Source organism: Gallinula chloropus (assembly GCF_964237585.1).
Source record: "Gallinula chloropus genome assembly, chromosome: 3".
NCBI classification, from domain to species: domain Eukaryota; kingdom Metazoa; phylum Chordata; class Aves; order Gruiformes; family Rallidae; genus Gallinula; species Gallinula chloropus.
The window spans coordinates 101,321,130-101,339,983 of NC_140087.1; positions in this window are offsets into that span (position 1 = coordinate 101,321,130).

Consider the following 18,854-nt stretch of genomic DNA (forward strand, 5'->3'; position numbering starts at 1 on the left):
CAGCTTGCCTTACCCTGATTCACAAGCAGCAGGCAGCTTGTATTTTAAGAAGAATCAATAGCATGAATAACAATCTTCTGAAAGCCACACTCGTCTTTCTAGAGTGTTTCTTAAAATTTAAAATTAAAAAAATATCCAATAATTCTTAGGAGTGCAACATCCTACGTACAGACTATAGCATTTTCCTTATGGCCAAGGATATAAATAACATCACAGTCGTATAGGCATCAAAAGCAGAAAAATTAGAAGCAGAGAACAAAGAAATCCTAAACCGAACAGAGACAGTCTTTCAAAGCAGTGTAACACAAAGACTGAATTTTTAAAAAACGCTGTCTTACTCAGACATAAAGTAACATTTAGTTCCTAGTGAATCTGTCACTTTTTCTTCCCCACATTCATGAACCATGGAGCAGCATTATGAATTTATTATGAGCACCCAGTTAAGCAAATTAAGACAGAAATTAAGAAGACAGCAATAGCAGGTCTGGAGTAGCGAGGCAATTTCAATGGGGAAAAAAAACCCCAAACTCTGGAACATAATTTTTCCTTCCTAGTAGACTGGTTATAGATAAGAGAGTAGTTATACTGAAAAGCACATGCTGGAAAAACATATATTTGTCCCTTCCCTTCGCTCCCTTAAGTGTTAAGAAGGCAAACAGCATGACAGAGGCTAAAACAATGCTCCCTTCTCCTCAGCCCTTTACCATGTTTACCCTGCACAAAGCTGGTTTCTGGCTGGTAGGAGTTTGATATCAACCTCCCACTTACTTATCTGCAGTATACAGATTTTTACACTGTACCCATCTCCATGGTATCCAAGAGCCTCTTCACACTGCTCTCCTCCCACTTCCTCCCCACTCCATTTCTCTCCTCCCTAGGGAAAATGACAGGAGAATTCCTCAGCAAAACTGTCACCTTTCCCTCTACATGTCTCTCCTTTCCCCTGCTGCTTTCTTTTCATTCATTTGCATATTATAATCCCCAGTTCATTCCTTAAAATGCCTTATGTCTCAGAGATTCTTCTTTAATTTCACAGGTAATCCCGAGATTATTTTTTTTTTCATGTGTGTGGTTTGAAACTTTATCTACATGGGCAATTTGGGTAAGAATCTTCACCCCAAATCACACCTGGAGTGATTTCTGCTGGAGAAAAAACATAGGAGCAACCAAGGGGGTTCACATGAAGGGAAAAAAAGCGCAGAGAGAACAGAATATTGTTTTACAACATTCTTCTTTCTCCTCAGCAAAAGAGAAAGGGGTTCATCTACATTAAACTGATGATTTAACCTTCAGTGGTTTTATGAGCTCTCAGCTGGGAGCTAAGGCATTGCAATACTAAATTAAAACTGGACGCAAAGATGCATAAACAGAATGAACAATACAGCAGGTGGCACGTCCTTAACGTCAAGGTGCTTCCCTAGCAGTTGCCAAATTATCTCTGGTCTGCAGTATAAAGTTAGGCAGTCACATGCAGCAGGAAAGTAGCCTTTGGACATGGTGCCGAACCAAAAGCTTCCTCAAATTCAGTGAAAACTTCTAATTGATTTGGGTGGATATTGATCAGGAAATCCTCCCATTTGTTCTCACCACAGCTCGTTGTACTTAGAGATGTGACTACACGACTGCCATAGCTAGAGTTCAAATTTGTAGTTGTAGCTACATGTAATACAGGTATACAGAAAGCTTCTTGGAGCAGCACCGGGTAGTTACATGGCTGTTTACAATTTAGTAAAGCTCATATTTTTACATACCTGCTTGGAAACTTCCCTTCATTTCATAAAAATCAAACATCTGAGTCTTCTGAGTTTTCAGCATATACTTTTTTTTTTTTTTAAGAGTGGTTTAGCAAAGACTAGTATTAAAGCCTACAAAACCACATTAAGTTTGGAAAGTACTAACCTCTAAAACAACTTCAAAAAAAAAAAAAGCCGCAAACTTAGAAGCAGAAACATGTGAAGCAAAATAATTTTAGTATGGAAAAAAACCTCTATGAAATGGATATCTCCTCACTTTGAAGTATCTGCTGCATGAAGGTTCTCAGGCCTCTCTACGGTACTGAATGATGATGTTCTGCTTTCTACTCCACTTACAATTGGCTTGCTAAACTGGCCACAGAAAAGTAAGCTGGATCCTGTTTTCCCTTGTCCATTTGCATTTTGTTCCTACTGAAAAGTCAGTCAACTTAAAATGAAAGGTCCAAAATTACAGAACACGCAACTTTGATAGGGGAAATTCAAGGCAGATGGCAACAAGGACTCATACCAGGGTTTAGAACCTGGCAGAGGGAAGGAACCTCAACTTGAATTTCAGGTCATTAGCATGTGAAAGACCTTGATTGAAAGAATACGGCAATATTAAAAAGAAAACGTGTCAAACAGACAGTGACCCAATACACAGTGACTTATAAAATTTCAGAGAAAACGTATTCCGGAATTTGAGCTTTGCTCATGTACTGATGGTTTCAAAGACATGGTCCTTAGGCAGAGTCATGCCACACAACGTGCCTTGCATCTTCTGGTGGAGCAGTGTAGTACTGGTGAGAAGACAGAGCATGTATTTTGGTGTGATCCAGAGTGAGTTCCTATTTTTTTGTCTTTCAAACGTTGTGCAACTTCTTTTGAAAGGCAGGCACGTCCTGGACCTCGCACTGCACTGCTCCATGCTAAGGCACTGCTGCTTTCCTACCATGCACACAAATCTTGTGGGACAAATTTTAATCGTTTTCACCCTAAGGATCATATTCATTACAACACTGTATTCTCTTGTCCTTAGATCTGTCTCAGATCTTTGGGTTTAGGCAATCGTTTGTTGCCAGCTACTGCAGAGATGTTACCAGATGATGTTTGCTACAACTAGATCTCAAACCCACTGGAAATCCTGCAGGCACACCTTGTGTTGCCTCCCGACATCCCAGGGGCATACTGTATTTGTTCTCTTTTTATTATTAAGTATCCTTACATTTTAGACTTCACACCTGAGGATTTGAGATGTCTCTATACCATTAAAAGGGGAAAGTCCTAATGCTCTGGAAGCAATTCCCTGCTTCTCCTGAGGCAGAAAAGCAGCGTTCAGGTTTTGGCCATTCATCGCAGCCCGCTATCTAACAAGGCTGTAAAGGTGTCTGCCTTCAGACAGGGTGTGAAAAGTAGACAAGGTTTCCTGCTCACAAGCTGTTGTGTGATACGAACCATCATAAATCAAAGGTTTATCATTACAGCATTGCTATATTTCTTCTTTAAGAACAGACAGGTTCTTGCAACCAGGTGCTGAAATGCTACATCGAGCTATTGCCTTCAGTTTCCTAACAATATGCAGTTGGTTCAACCTACAAGAAGCTAAATCGGATCTTCATGCCACTCTCACAAGCATAATTATATTTGGTTATGCCTTTTAAGGGGTATCTAGGGAGCGTATCAACAAATATCTGTTATCATTTTGGTTCCTGTAAGTACTCAAAGGCAACCTAAGATTGCCAAGGCCTCTCTTCTGTGTCTCACTTGAAGCTGTTCCTGATACAACCCACACTGGCATCAGCAACAATTCCAAGTTACTCATAAAGTTCTGGAAATGTCTGGCTCTGGAAGGAGAGGGCAGCTGGACCAGAGGGTCCTGCCCTCTAACACTTATCCAAACCTGCATGTATTCCCTGCCAGAGCAATGCAGACCCAGCTGCTAATGCCAAAGGTAGCACAAACAGAAAACAGGAAGACTGGATTTTTTTTTGTGTGCTGCTGAACATAGCAGAGATTTTGCAAGACCTTTCAATCGTTACCTGCTAGCTGTCAGTTCCTCTGCCCTCCCAAGGAGACAACCTTTCACCATAGCTCCTGATGAGCTGCACCCTGCTGCAAAGGCAGCCTGTGCCAAAATGTCTCCCACCCACGGTGGTGCCAGTAAGAAGCCCGTCTTGTCAGCTTATTTCATTGTATTCTGATGTGATGGCCCAGACTTGTCCAATTATGTTTCTTCAAGGTTTTACTAGATTGCTGTTGTCCAATATTCAATTTCACACATATGCCAGGGAGCATTCATGCTAATTTAATGTCAAAACAGGACTTGCTAATCATTCACTGGCTTTGTGGGCATTTTAGTAAAAGTATTCTCTTATCATCCTCTACCTTAGTCCACCATTCCCAATTAGATACCAAGAACATAAATAAAACATGGATATTTTGCTGAAAAGACAAGATACACTGGAAAAAGACGAATCATGCTTACCGTAGATCTAATACTTTAATACTGTATCAATGCATTTATCATATCAAATCACATTTAAATATTTATATTGTCTCTTCTTTTTGGAATAAAAGGAAATGTTGGGTTAAGGAAGATAAATCTCAGAAATATTCTGAAAACATTACAATACCCACGCTAATACGTGTCCTTTCAGGTTGTATTACATCTCAAAAATTGGAAATTTTCTGAAACCCTTCCCATGATTAAAGGAGGTATTGACACCAACAGCAGAAGCAACATTCCTCTAGCAGAGTTTGCAACTAAAAGTGACAGACATTTAAGTAATGAGGAACTCACTGACTGCATAATCTATTTCTTATATCTGAATCCAAACTAAATAACAGAAAGCAACTCTCAAAAATAAAGCTTTATTGTTGTAAGGGCCACAGATAGCACAGCTCAGCTCCATGCACTCTCCAGCTTCATTACTCCTTTCATCCAAGCCACCGTGCCAAGTTAAGCTGAAATACAGATTTGATCATTTTTAGGATAGTCCAGGAAAGAAAATATGTTTATCGCTATCACCACACATTCCCAGTTCATGTTAGCATGAATCTGCATTAGCCTGAACTAATTATAATTGTCCTATGATTAAGAAGTACTTACAAACGTGACTCTTCCACAAGTTCTAAAGTATAATCCCTCCACATGGCTTTCACAAGAATGTAAGATGCAGATACAGTAGCTAGGCAAACCTGTGGAGAAAAAATATCCTACTCTGCAAGTTTGCTGCATGTCTTGCTCAAGAGTGAGCCAAAAGAATACCGTAAGGCAGCAATTTCCCTATTTAAAAGCACAGGAAAGTAAGTGGTGGTACCAGCAGCAGCCACCAACTCTACTTCTTTCTGAGTTCCTGTTCAGTATTTAGAGCCTTTGAGAACAACACACCAGCAAGAACAAAAACTCCATTATGTTTTTCGCTTTTCAGAATATACTCCTTGCTGACAGAACAAGGCTTTGCTGTAGTGATCCATACATTTGTGACCTCCAGGTCACATTACTGTAATTGGCTGCACTTACAGTAGAATCCACGATTTAGTTAAGAAGCCTCAGACTAAATGCAGTATGATAAATGCAGGTCTGTTGGGAACACATCAGTTTGTTGTTCAAATAACTGTAGTGTTGCACCACTGTCCAAAACTAGGACCTCAGAAATCTGGAACGAGTAATGTCAAAGTGCTCTGAATCTGAGAGATGATGATATCACCTCTCCCAGGGTAACACTCCTGGGAAGAAGAGACCAAGACTTTTCAGTTGATGCTTCATTTTCTTTTTTTCCAAACACAAATTAATAGGAGGATAAACTTCTGGGCAAAACCCACTGTCATTTCTACTTTCCTTCAAATAAGTATGCCTAACCAGCTCATCATCAGACATAAGAGTCATTGCACTACACATTAATCAACCAACATAAACAAATTTACCTGGTCCTATTGTTTAACCTGAGAAGCAAGTTTTGGTGTAAACCAGAAAACACAGATCTTCTACCTGTTACCACCGTTGAGCATCAGTAGCATCTCCAACCTAACAGCAATGCTTACATGCAAGATATCCTACCTCCAATCTGCATCATGGGTCAAAAATAACTGTAGCAGACCATTAATAATCCAAAGTTTGGTCCAAACTCTTCACAAAGGCTCAGCAGGGGCAAAAGCCCAAGCTTTATCCTGAACTGAAGGAGAACTGGCTAGAGACAGCCCTGAAAGGGCGGGAGGGGAGGGCTGGGGGGAGCTGACAAAGACCCCCACAGTAGTGGAGGGTGGCTGCTAGTGATTTCCAGGCACTGGAAAGTGACTGAGACTAATCCACAGGTCACAAAAAGGAAGTAATGGGTAATAGAGATTGGATATTCCCTTCTGGAGGGACATTTATCTGCTGACCAGAACAGATCTCAGGTGTTTACTGCTTGCCCAGTGCCCAGCTCCTGCATGTCCTACAGCAATTGCAGAGGTTCCCCCAACCCCCTGGCTACACCCCCTAAGCCATGCATCCAGGAGGATGGAGGAAGGAATCACTTAAGCAAACTGGATATAGTAAGCCCACGGGGCTGGGTGGAATGCTTCCAAGGGGTCTAAGGCTTATGACTGTAAGTCCTCATTCTGTCATTTCCGGAAGGTGGTCACCTTCTCAGGGCAGGAGGTAGGGGAATCCTGAGGAAGAAAAGGCTGAAGAATTACACTAAAAGCATTAGAGAGAAGACAGAGCCAGCCTCTCCTCACTGGTGCACAGTGAAGGGACACAAGCAGCCATTTCAATTTGCATCAAAGGACATTCTGACTGGACATCAAGAAAAAAACAAGCAGGTGGGGTTTTTTGTTTGGGAGGGGGGAGGGTTTGAAGATTTTTTTTGAATCTTTGAAGATTTTAAAAACTCAGATGGACAAAGCCCTGGGAAACCTGCTCTAACTTCAAAAGTAGCCCTGCACTGAGCAGAGGTTTGGACTTGGTGGCCTATAAAAGTCTCTTCCTACCTAAATTATTCCACAATTTTAAGATATTAATGTACTAATATAGCCAAATATCACAGTAAAATATAAGATTAAAAGGCAACAGTTTCTCCATCCTCCTTCAAATATATTTATAATTGCTATATGTAATTTGTTTCTTCTAATGAATATTCATTTTGCATAATGAGCACATTTACATCTACCTGAAAAATCCAAAGCCTTAGAGAAGTATAGCAGCTTTAAGAGACAGCTATTCCCTCAGAAGGTGAAAAGTAGTCACTCCAGGGCTGCAATTGCTCAATTAATTCAAGAGTAAGGGCTATACCTTTAAATTGTTGTAACCCATGATTTGAGTTGCATGTTACAGGAATTACTGTAGCAGGAACCACACAAACCAAGGGAAAAGCAGTGCAAGTGCAGCAGTGACCTGACCTGAGTTGGCTCCGGTGTCCAGTAACTCCATGCAATACACCAACTCTCCTGTCCAGAGTGACCACAGAAGTCATGGACTATCAAAGGATGAGAAGTGGGGTGGTGGCTAATGGGATTGGATAGTGTGGGATAGCATGATGTAACTCACATGGAATAAGGGGTAGATACTGTACTGGTTTCAGCTGGATTTGTGCTGAAAACAGAGTTGATAACACAGGGATGGTTTGTAACTGCTGAGCAGAGCTTACACAGAATCAAAATCGTTTCTGCTTCTCACCCCACCACTGAGTAAACTGGGTGTGCACAAGGAGTTGGGAGGGGACACAGATGGGACAGCTGACCCCAACTGACTAAAGGGATATGCCATATCCTATGACATCATACTCAGCACATAATGGGCAGGGGGAAGAGGAAGGAGGCAGGGAATATTCAGAGTGATGCTATTTGTCTTCCCAAGTAACCATTACATGTGATGGAGCCCTGCTGTCCTGGAGATGGCTGAACACCTGCCTGCCCATGGGAAGTGGGGAATTAATTCCTTGCATGTGTGGTTTCTGCTTTACCAATTGAACTGTGTTTATCTCAACTGGGGAGTTTTCTCACTTTCAATCTTCTGATTGCCTGCCCCATCCTGCTGGGAAGGGGTGTCAGTAAGTGACTGCGTGGTACCCAGTTACCTCCCAGGATTTGTCACGGAGACTGATTTGTCACCAGAAATTGCTTATGAAAAGAAATCAGCATCTGATTGTGTTTTGAGCAAATAAAAATTCTAGAGCTTGCCATATATATTGGAGCTGAGCAAACATCTTCATTTTTGTTCTCTAAAACACAAAACATGATAATAACAGTTCCTTTTTTCCTGATTAATAAATTTCCTACAAAGTATGTATGTAACTTGCAATGCCTAGACTATGAGGTCTCCTAGTTGGAGATCACGGTACTACAGCAGTACTGATAAACCTCAGACAGCAGTCCTCCCAGGGAAAAGGATGTCCTGCTGCTATTCCTGCTACTGCGGTACTGTAAGCTCCACACTGCCATGGCAGCATGGTTTGGGCAGATAAAAGAGAGGACAGAGCAAGGCTACAGCAAAGCACAACGAATGTTTTCAGGATACAGCATTTCAAGCCCTCTAGCAGACAGGTCCTGGCTACCTCCCTGCACTCATCAACTCGCCGGAGTTGGCTGACAGGCTGTCAGTGCGCACACAGACACTGCAGATACGGCTGCCAACGTCCCTGCTGCAGAGATTTCTCATCTCCTTGGTTATGTCTCCTGAGTAGAAGTCATAGTCCGTCTCATGGGTCAGCCAGGATCCCACATGCTAAACTGCTCTTTCTACAGCTTGCTGGGGCTGTGACAGCCTGCAGCAGACCTGCACAGAGGGAAAAAATCCTCCTGACTCAGGAACAGGCTCCAGTGAGCACACCAAAACCAGTCCTGGAGAAGTGGAGGCACCTGGCCATCAAGGAGAGGGCTGGACCTGGTGGCACCAACCTGAACTGTGCCAGTGGTTCCTCACTGGGGGGCAGTACTTGACCCCTCAGAAGTTTTCTTAGAGGAGAGATGCGATGTCTCCTTGCTTCCATCTCACCCACACACCACTGAACAAAGCCAGCCATGGCTCAGTCCCTCAGGTTTTAGAGTAGGAGTGTGTTGTGCAATATGTTTTTATTGTGGCTTGCTGCAAGAAGTCTTTTTTAAAGCACCAGGTCAATAAATTATGTGATTCAAAAGCACAGATTATTCAGACAATAATAGTATATGCAAGTAAAGGCCAGGGAATCCCGAGTGTTATTTCTCCTGGCTGTTCTGGAATTGTATTTAAGATTTATGTCTGAAGCACAAGGATCTTAAATACCAGGTATGGATACCTGTATTTGCACTGCAGAAGCAAATCCATTAAACACGTAAAATAGAGTAATAGTCCTTCCCTGTATCTTTGTTATAAAGCAACTAATCTTCATTAAAAATTAAAGTTTATGGATTTGTACCAGGACTGGGCAACAAAACTCTCCCAATGGCCTGCTTTATTCTACTGTGTAGGAGTCACAGATACACAAAGAAATTCAGTTCAAGAATTATGAGTAAGGTGGGAGAGGATGTTTTAAGTATTAAAGTTACCACAAGAAAATGAAAGGAAACATCCTGTGTACCTGCATTTATGGTCCTGGTATCACATGCGTCTCTCACTGTGAATCAAAGAGGAACTCATGTAACAGAAGTGGTGAATCGTGACTTGAACTAGCAAGGAAGTCTCCTAATACTTCATCATTTATTAGTAGTTTAACTATGACATACGGTTGCTTTTAGAAGCCATTTGTTATGCCCAATCTCAAGTTTATTAATAGGTGAGCAGTAGCAGTCACCTATGTAAGTCGGGGAACCTGAAGTCCTCACTGTGTTAACACCCAAGTATATCTGTCAAAATGATCTGGTATTGCACTTCAATAGTAGCTTTTATATGTTTGTCACTTTGCAGAAGCTGAGACTCTAGATATAACTGCAGTCTCCATCCTTGATGGAACAGCTGCAGAGATGAATCATATGTGTGCAGTTTCACCTAGCTGTTCTCCTTGGCCAGGTGAAAGATGCTGCAAAAACTGGGAAACAGCTAAGCCTGCTTTGTTGTTCCATGGCCATCAGGTCCGCTTTGCCATCTTTCAGCCCTATACAAACCGAAGTAGCAGCACGCATACACAGAACTGGGACTTTTCACTCCTGATGGACAACTGCAAGTCACCGCAGAAGAACAGAGAAGGAAGGGTTATTTTTAGGAATATTTATTTCACAGATTTAGGTTACACAAATCTTTTGTGCAAAGAGAACAGAGAAGGATGCCTGAGCCTTGTTCGTGCCCTTAGCAATGTTTGATAGCACAGGGGGATACAGATTTCAGCACACAAAGGAGCTACCCACACCTCCTTCCCCAACAAGTCTTATGGAAGTAACAGCTTTCTCTTTAGGACAGAAATTTGTCTCTACTATTCATGTTTCATTCAATATTGAACAATATGATAGTTTATTGCAAGCCCAAATCATTTTGGGAGATTTAGTTGAAGGTAGGATAAAGCAAGGATAGGTCTTGGTAAGCAGGTTATCATTTTTTTCAATTCCAGTTGAACAGTTATGCTTCCGGTGAAGGTTTCGGAGGAAGGAGACCGCATTTGTGCAGCCAGTTTTTGAGAATACAAAATGAGAAGAGCAGCAGAGCAGTTTTAATCCATGAGCTGATGATACCAAACCGTTAAAACTATGTAGCTTCCACAGGTTGCTCTAATCCTTACACGGATGTGTACTAATAAGTGACCCAAAGACACATAAACAGAGAAGGTATTTTTGATGTCTACAAAGATGAAACTATAGATAAAAAAATGTGCATGAAGGTGCCTATTCCTTTGCAAGTTGATGCTCCTCCAGTGTTGTGGAAAGAGGCAGGGGAGCCCAGGGAATCCCCAAGTCTTATTGAGGCAGGCACTCATCAAAGACCTGATGCACTCATGGGGATAAGCTGAGCACTGGAGAAACACGTAACAACTTGCCTACAATATGGCTGCAACTCAAGCTCCAAGTTGAGCTGCAAGTCAAACATCTGCCAAATAGAGATGCTAGACTCCGATCTTTGAAAAGGCTGCCACTCATTGTGAGATGACGTTCATCTTCCCTGATGAAGATTCTCTCAATCTCGCACAATTAGCAAAATGTTACAAAAAGCTCTATAATTTAGTGGTCAGAAGACTTGCCAAAAAAGAAAAAGCACAAAAAAAAAAAAAAAAAGAAAAAGCACAAGTTCCTGCCTCTTTGCTAACATTCATTTGAGTATTTTGTGCAATGCAGAATTATTTCCACAGAGCCCAGCGAAACGCGCCCCATGTTAAGACTACTGGAGAGGGTTACAGCACTCTCCACAGAACAAGGAAAGCCATAGGTACACACCTCATCTGGAATTAATCAATCAGAGGAGTATATGGACCTCAGCCAGCTACATCCCAGAACAGCATGATAAGTACTCCCCTAAAAAGAAACAATTACCCTTTTCCTCAGCTCTGTTCTTGGGGGGTTGTAAGGCTTCAAGGGGTAATGGGCCTGCACAGAGTTAATTAGTTTTCTGACCTGGACAAATATTTTACTGTTATTATGTAATACTTCTAGAGCCTCCATCTGCCATCAGAGAAATTAGTACAAGAACTGGTGGAAGGCTGGGGGAATAGTTTTTGGTTGATAAATCTATTACGTGGGATGACAGAGGTTTCACATATGTGCTTTCTTAACTACAAACTAAAATTAATGTAGTTTTAGAAGCTTTTTTTAAATTTTTCTTCCTGTCTTGGTTATCTGATTGAAAATAGTTTGTTTTCAGCCTGTTTATTTTTAATTCTTCCTTTCATGTTGCTTTCAAGGAAATGTAACCTCCAGAGTACAAAAGGTTAAGTCACACAACACTGAACTATATAATCAGTCTGCCCGGCAAGCCTTGTCTGCTGAAAATATTAAAGGACGAGCACCTGACTAGTCTCCATCAACATAAGTTCCTGTTTCAGCATTGCAATTACTCTCAGGGGTCATTCCGTCTTCAGAGACGTCAGCAGTGATGTTACCTCATCACTGCTAACCACCAGCCATTTGTTTTTTTAACAAGGACTGAACTCTGCCCCTTCAAACCGCAGCCTAGAATTAGCAATGACGATGCTTAAGCCTGTCCCAGTTGCGTGGGCCCAACAACAGACTAAGGGGCTCTGCCACTCATCTTCCTATTGCTTACTCTAGCCAAAATGGTATTAAGAAAGCTACTGAAAACGTTTGGATACCAGCCAAGATGCCCAAGTGTAAGCAAGCAGCCTGTTTATCCACGCAAATATTTGGAAAAAGCATCTGTGCAACTGAGGTGGTTTTGTGGTTCCTGAATGCGTGGCTGGCACTAAAAATCCTGCTCACTGCACAGGTAAGAATGAAATAAAATTGTGCTAAACGCTGCCTACTTGGAGTTAGTGAGGAGCACACACCTGGACTCTCCTGAAGGAACTGGTGCGATCTCCCACTGAATCTCAGACTGCCTTAGATGACTTGTTATTATTCTCATATGCAAACAGCCAGGAAGCAGCCAATTTGCAGTTTGGAGGGCTTGGAGTAAACTTTAGAAAAAGTTGTGTATTTGTTGCAATCAATGGAGGTAGCACAGAAAACAGTACCCCATTAAGTGCTAGGAATCTTTGGATGTTTTAAAATACCACCTTAGAATCCCAAAGTTTTTCAGTCCTTTTTCTTTCTCCTGGGATTATTTCGTACTATGTTGTGGCAGTAATGGCAATTCATTTTGCTGCACTATCTCCTTACAACACCGACAGGAGATGGTATGATCTAACAGAAATGCTGTTATGTGACCTAATGTGGAAATTCATATCAATGCAAATATGAGGGAAAAAAAGAAGAGTTCAATAAAATAAATTACTACTTCGGTACCTCTGGGTATTGCCCTTTGCCCCAGCTTCACAAAAGGATGTTCTTTAAAGAGAACACTGATTTCATAGAATCGTAGAATCATAGGGGTTGGAAGGGACCTCGAAAGATCACTGAGTCCAATCCCCCTGCCAAAGCAGCTCCCTAGGACATATCACTCAGATAGGTGTCCAGGCGGGTCTTGAATATCTCCAGAGAAGGAGACTCCACCACCTCCCTGGGCAGCCTGTCCCAGGGCTCTGTCACCCTCACTGTGAAAAAGTTTTTCCACATGTTGGTGCGGAACTTCCTGTGCTCCAACTTGCAGCCATTGCCCCTTGTCCTGTCTCCACAGACCACTGAAAAGGGGCTGGCCATTTCCCCCTGCATTCCATACTTCAGATATTTATAAACATTAATAAGGTCCCCCCTTAGTCTTCTTTTCTCCAGGCTGAACAGTCCCAGCTCACTCAGCCTTTCCTCATAGGGGAGATGCTCCAGGCCCTTAATCATGTTCATAGCCCTTCTCTGGACTCTCTCCAGGAGATCCCTGTCTTTTTTATACCAGGGAGCCCAGAACTGGACACAATACTCCAGGTGGGGCCTGACCAGGGCAGAGTAGAGGGGGGTGATCACCTCCTTCGACCTGCTGGCCACACTCTTCCTGATGCACCCCAGGATCCCATTGGCTCTCTTAGCCACCAGGGCACACTGCTGGCTCATGGCCAACCTGTCATCAACCAGGACCACCAGGTCCTTCTCCACTGAGCTCTTCTCCAGCAGGTCATCCCCCAGCCTGTACTGATACCGACGGTTATTCCTCCCCAGATGCAAGACTTTAAACCTGCTTTTGTTGAATTTCATCTGGTTTCTCCCTGCCCAGCTCTCCAGCCTGTCCAGGTCTCTCTGGATGGCAGCGCAGTGTTCCTGCGTGTCAGCCACTCCTCCCAGCTTTGTATCATTGGCACTTGCTGAGGGTGGATGCAATTCCCTCATCAAGCTCGTCAATGAAGATATTAAACAGGACTGGACCCAACACTGAGCCCTGGGGAACACTGCTAGTCACAGGCCTCCATTCAGATTCTGCTCCACTGATCACCACCCTCTGAGCTCGGTCCGACAGCCAGTTCGCAACCCACCTCACTGTCCATTCATCTATCCCATGCTCTCTCAGCTTTGCTATCAGGATGTCATGGGAGACAGTATCAAAAGCCTTGCTGAAGTCAAGGTAGATGACATCCACTACTCTCCCTCCATCTACCCAGCCAGTGATGAGATCATAGAAGGCTATGAGATTGCTCGACCACGATCTCCCCTTGGTGAATCCATGCTGACTACTCCTCATGACCTTCTTCTCTTCCAATTGCTTGGAGATGGCATCCAGAACAAGCTGTTCCATCACCTTTCCAGGGGTTACTGGCCTATAGTTGCTGGGATGCTTCTCCTTGCCCTTTTTAAAGATCGGAGTGACACTGGCTATCCTCCAGTCTTCAGGCACTTCTTCTGTTCTCCAAGACCTGTTGAAGATGATAGAGAGCGGCTCCGTAATCACTACCGCCAGCTCCCCCAGCACACGTGGATGCATCCCATCCAGGCCCATGGATTTATGTGTGTTAATCCTTTTGAGACACTCCTGGACCACCCCCACCTCAACCAGAGGGAAGCTCTTCATTTCCCAAACTCTCTGACTTTATTCCAGTGTCTGTGGGTCCCGAGGGGCCTTTGAAGTGCAGACCGAAGCAAAGGCAGCATTCAGTATCTCCACTTTCTCAGCATCCCCCGTTACCAGGACACCCGCCTCATTCAGGAAGGGACTCACATTATTCCTGGTCATCCTCCTACTATTCACATATATAAAAAACCCTTTTTATTATCCTTTATGTCCCTTGCCAGTTTCATTTCCAAGTGGGCTTTAGCCTTCCTAGTCGCATCCCTGCAGGCCCTGACAACATTTCTATATTCTTCCCAGGTGCTCAGACACTTTTTCATAGACCTTCTGCTTCCCTTTGAGTTTACTCATTAGCTCCCTGCTCATCACGCAGGTCTTCTGCCTCTCTTTCCTGATTTCTTGCTCAGAGGGATGCACAGGTCCTGTGCTTGGAAGAAGCGCTGTTTAAATGCTACCCAGCTCTCACAGGCTCCCTTTCCTTCTAACAGCGTAGCCCACGGGGCAGCTCCTATAAGGTTGCAGAAGAGAGCAAAGTTTGCTCTTCTAAACTTCAGGGTAGCTATCCTGCTTTTTGGCTTGCTTCTTCCACTCAGGATCTTGAACTCTACCATTTCATGGTCACTTTGCCCCAAGCTGCCCCTGACCTTCACTTCCCCAACGAGTCCCTTCTTGTTCCTACAAACAAGGTCCAGTACCCACCCTCCCCTTGTAGGTTCCTGCACCATCTGTAGTAGGAAATTGTCTTCTACACACCGCAGAAATTGTCTAGACTGCATACGACTGGCCCTGTTGCTTGCCCAGCAAATATCTGGGTAATGAAGTCCCCCATCAGGACCAGCGCCTGGGATCTCGAGGCTACTTCTAGCCGCTTGTAGAATGCACTATCAACTCGCTCCTCCTGATCAGGGGGCCTGTAGTACACACCCAAAACAGTGTCACTCACACTAGCCTGCTCCTTGATTCTTTCCCACAAGCACTCAACTGATGGATCATCCTTTCCCAGGTGGAGTTCAATACATTCCAGCTGCTCTCTCACATAAAGAGCAACTCCTCCACCTCGCTGCCCTAGCCTATCTTTCCCAAAAAGCACATAGCCATCCATGACAGCGTGACAGTCATCCAGGCTGTCCCACCACGTCTCCGTGATTGCAAAGAGATCGTGGCCCTGTGACTGCACAAAGATCTCTTCCTGTTTATTACCCATGCTACGCAGGTAAGTAAATATTTCTTATCTTTCAAAGGTGACCTGTTATTTCCTGTCCGTAATTTTTTCATCAACAATGAAGCCATGAGGAACAGCAAAATTATGTAAGATGACCATACAAGGCAACACTTTTTTGGCATTGTGTTACTGAAGAAAATATGTTTGAAGACCTTCTGCCTATTCACCTATATTTAAAAAAATAGTAATTAATTCAAGCTGTATTCTATTCAAATTCATGGATATGACATGGTCTATTCTTGATCATGAAGGAAATAGCATGAATGCCAGTCCACTCCGCAGTGCCGGATGCGTCACTGACATCTATTGTGCGCTTGTCGTCCTTCCTAACAATGAATTCAAACAACTGGAAATGGGAGAGAGACGCTTGGCATTCTTTGCTGGGAGTCAGACATTTAAAATCGTGGAAAACTGAAAGTCTGAATGTGGTTACAGATTTAACAACAGGCATCAGGGGTGAAACAACGCAATAAGCCTTTGTTTATGGTATTTGCACAGTAATGTCAACACAGAATAAGATTCATAAAAACTGGCATATAACTGGGGGAAGCATGCCACACAACGGTATTAATTAGCCTCAGAAGAATACAATAAATATTCCAGGGGTTGCGTGTGTTTGCTCTTTGACTCAGCACACAGAGGCTGGGTACAGTTTAGTATTTTGTTGTGATTAATATCCATTCACAAGTCACTGACTCAAGCCCTGATTCAGCAGTATGTCCACATCTAATCGTACACTTTAACTTTGAACTATATGCTTGAGCATTTTGTTGGCTTGCAGCATAGATGTTACTACTAGTAAATCTACTATTAGGTGAATAAATATCTAAATTGTTGACTCTAGTAACATTTGCCACATACATGTTTGGGTCATAGCTTCAAAACCAATGTGTGTGAGCACTTCAGCAGAAGAATTTAACATGCAAGTGCATAATGCAAAAAAATGAACAGCTGTGCCCATTTGCTGCCATTGCATAGAGATTTATGATGCTGTCATTAGTACTCATGCAGTTTGTATGTCTGGCATTCCCTGAATCACTGCAGGTACCCCACTCTCTAGAGAGCTACAACATAGGAAAAGAACAAAAATAAAAGGTGCTGCAGTGTTCCGGAGAGCTGGGGATAACGTTTCCCTCCCTGCCACTTTGTCCAGACCACAAGTGTAGAGGAGCAAAAAAGCCCATAAAGTTCAAGTAATTCAATGGTCTAACTCAGCTCTAGCAAGCTGTGTAAAACAATCATTACCAAAGAATCACAGAAGAGCCAGATGATAAAACTGAATCTGGCTATGGTTCATATTAACCTGTTAGTCTTTCACAGTATCAGTACATGACTGATGACATTTGTCACAGCAACAGCAAGGAATAATCTCTTGTTCTTCTGGTTTACACAGAAAATTGCTGATTTGCTATGGTGAAGGGTACTACAACAGACTAGTGGTGTTTGCTTCATGGAAGGTTGATCAGGTAAACAAGAAGGAAGAGAAAATGTGAATGCAGAGCCTAAAATGCCAGGTTTTTTCATGATTTCTGACACCTCAGCAAAAAACAGTATCAGTTTGTATTTTTTTTCCAAAATATGTAATTAGCTGATATATTTCCACATACACCTTTACATTATACATGGCATCCCAGATATGTTATTGAATAAACCCTAAAAATAGTAGTGTAAATAGATAAAACAGTAAGTCCTTAGTCTTCCCACATTTTTTAACTGATTAGACAGCATTATAGCTTTCAAAGCAGCAAATACTGTAATTATCAATTTCATTACAACTTCAGTGTTTTCACCTGCTCATTCTCCTTCTCCAAAATTATCCTTCTATAGCTGGTTTAATCCAAAACAGCATCTGGGATGCATGATTATAATTTGGGGCTTTTTGTGAATGCTGTCTTTAGGAAGTCCGTAAAAAAAACCTACTCATCCCTGTGAATTGGGTAGATGGGATGAAAGCAGAGCAGCTAACACGCAGCTTTGGGCATGCTCTGCTTAAGGCTGTTGCATTTCCTGCCCCTCACTACTCACACTGTCCTTGTGGGTACCTTCCAGTCTTTACAGTACCTGAAGGGACCTACAGAAAAGCTCGTGAGGGGCTGTTTGCAAGGGCAAGTAGCAACAGGACGAGGGACAATGGTTTTAAACTAGAGCAGGGCAGGATTAGAGTAGATATTAGGAAGAAGTTCTTTACTGTGAGGGTGGTGTGACACTGGAACAGGTTGCCCAGAGAGATGGTGGAGGCCCCATCCTTGGAGACATTCAAGGTCAGGCTTGATGAAGCTCTGAGCAATCTGACCCAGTTAAACGTGTCCCTGCTTACTGCAGAGGGTTGGACTAGATGGCCTTTAAAGGTCTCTTCCAACCTAACACATTCTATGACTCTGTGATTGTCACAGAAGTTACAACTGCTTGGGAGGTAGCTCAGCTACCAAACCATCAACTAGTAGGTGCTGAGCTACCCAGCTTGCAGCATGGAGTACTGGGAGGTAACTAAGAGATGAGCCCATTCAGTTCACTGAGCTGGCAGAAAATAAGTCTAGGAGTAAAAGAAGAATGAAAAAAGCTAACTAATGCTGGCTCACTGAGCTTGATCTTGGCTAGATCCCAGATCCAGGATGCGGGCAAGGTAAGAAAGCACAACTACCTCATTTTCCATCAGCAGGACCAGCAGCTTGAGAAAGAGGTGGTCAGTGTTCTTCTCTGACTTTACTCTGGGTTAAGCAAGCACCAAATTCAACAGGAAACCCTTTTGTTAGGTGTTTAAAGTAAAACCAAGTCCTTTACAAAGGACAGCTGAGGGGACAATAACCTCGGTGGAAGGGTGAAGGCAGTAAGCAGGCAGAGGGAGGCAGAGGCAGGGCAAGCCCTCCCTCTCCTGACTGAGCTAAGGCATTCAGAACCCTGCTGCTTCTCTCAAGAGGAAACTTAGAAGAGCTTAAACTTAAAACATCAAAACTTAACTGAAAAGGAACATGGTCACTTTGCAAGAACTGGAGACAGTAGAGTTTTCAGCTGAAACTTTCTGCTTAGTGCCATGAAAAGCAGGAAACGGATCCAGTGGCATCAAACACTCCTGTGAGGAACCCACGTCGCAGCCTTTACAGAGTCAACTACACTTTGATGAGTACAAAGGTCATTTCTCAGAGTACTGATAGAGCCAATAATGATGTATTCTTAAAAATTAAAACTAACGATCAATTTTCCAGTGAATTATCTTTGCCTGATATGAAGGCTGTCATTATTCCTTAAAACATACCTGAATTTTTTCAACCCCCAGCACAAACTACTCCCTGTGAATGATTCCTTCACAGGAAAAACTCTCCTGTGCTCTGTAAGCATAAAAGGAGCTCAGAAATGATGTCTGGTGAAGTGGGTATCTCTTACAAGACTGTCAAAAGAATTTATGAGCCATTTA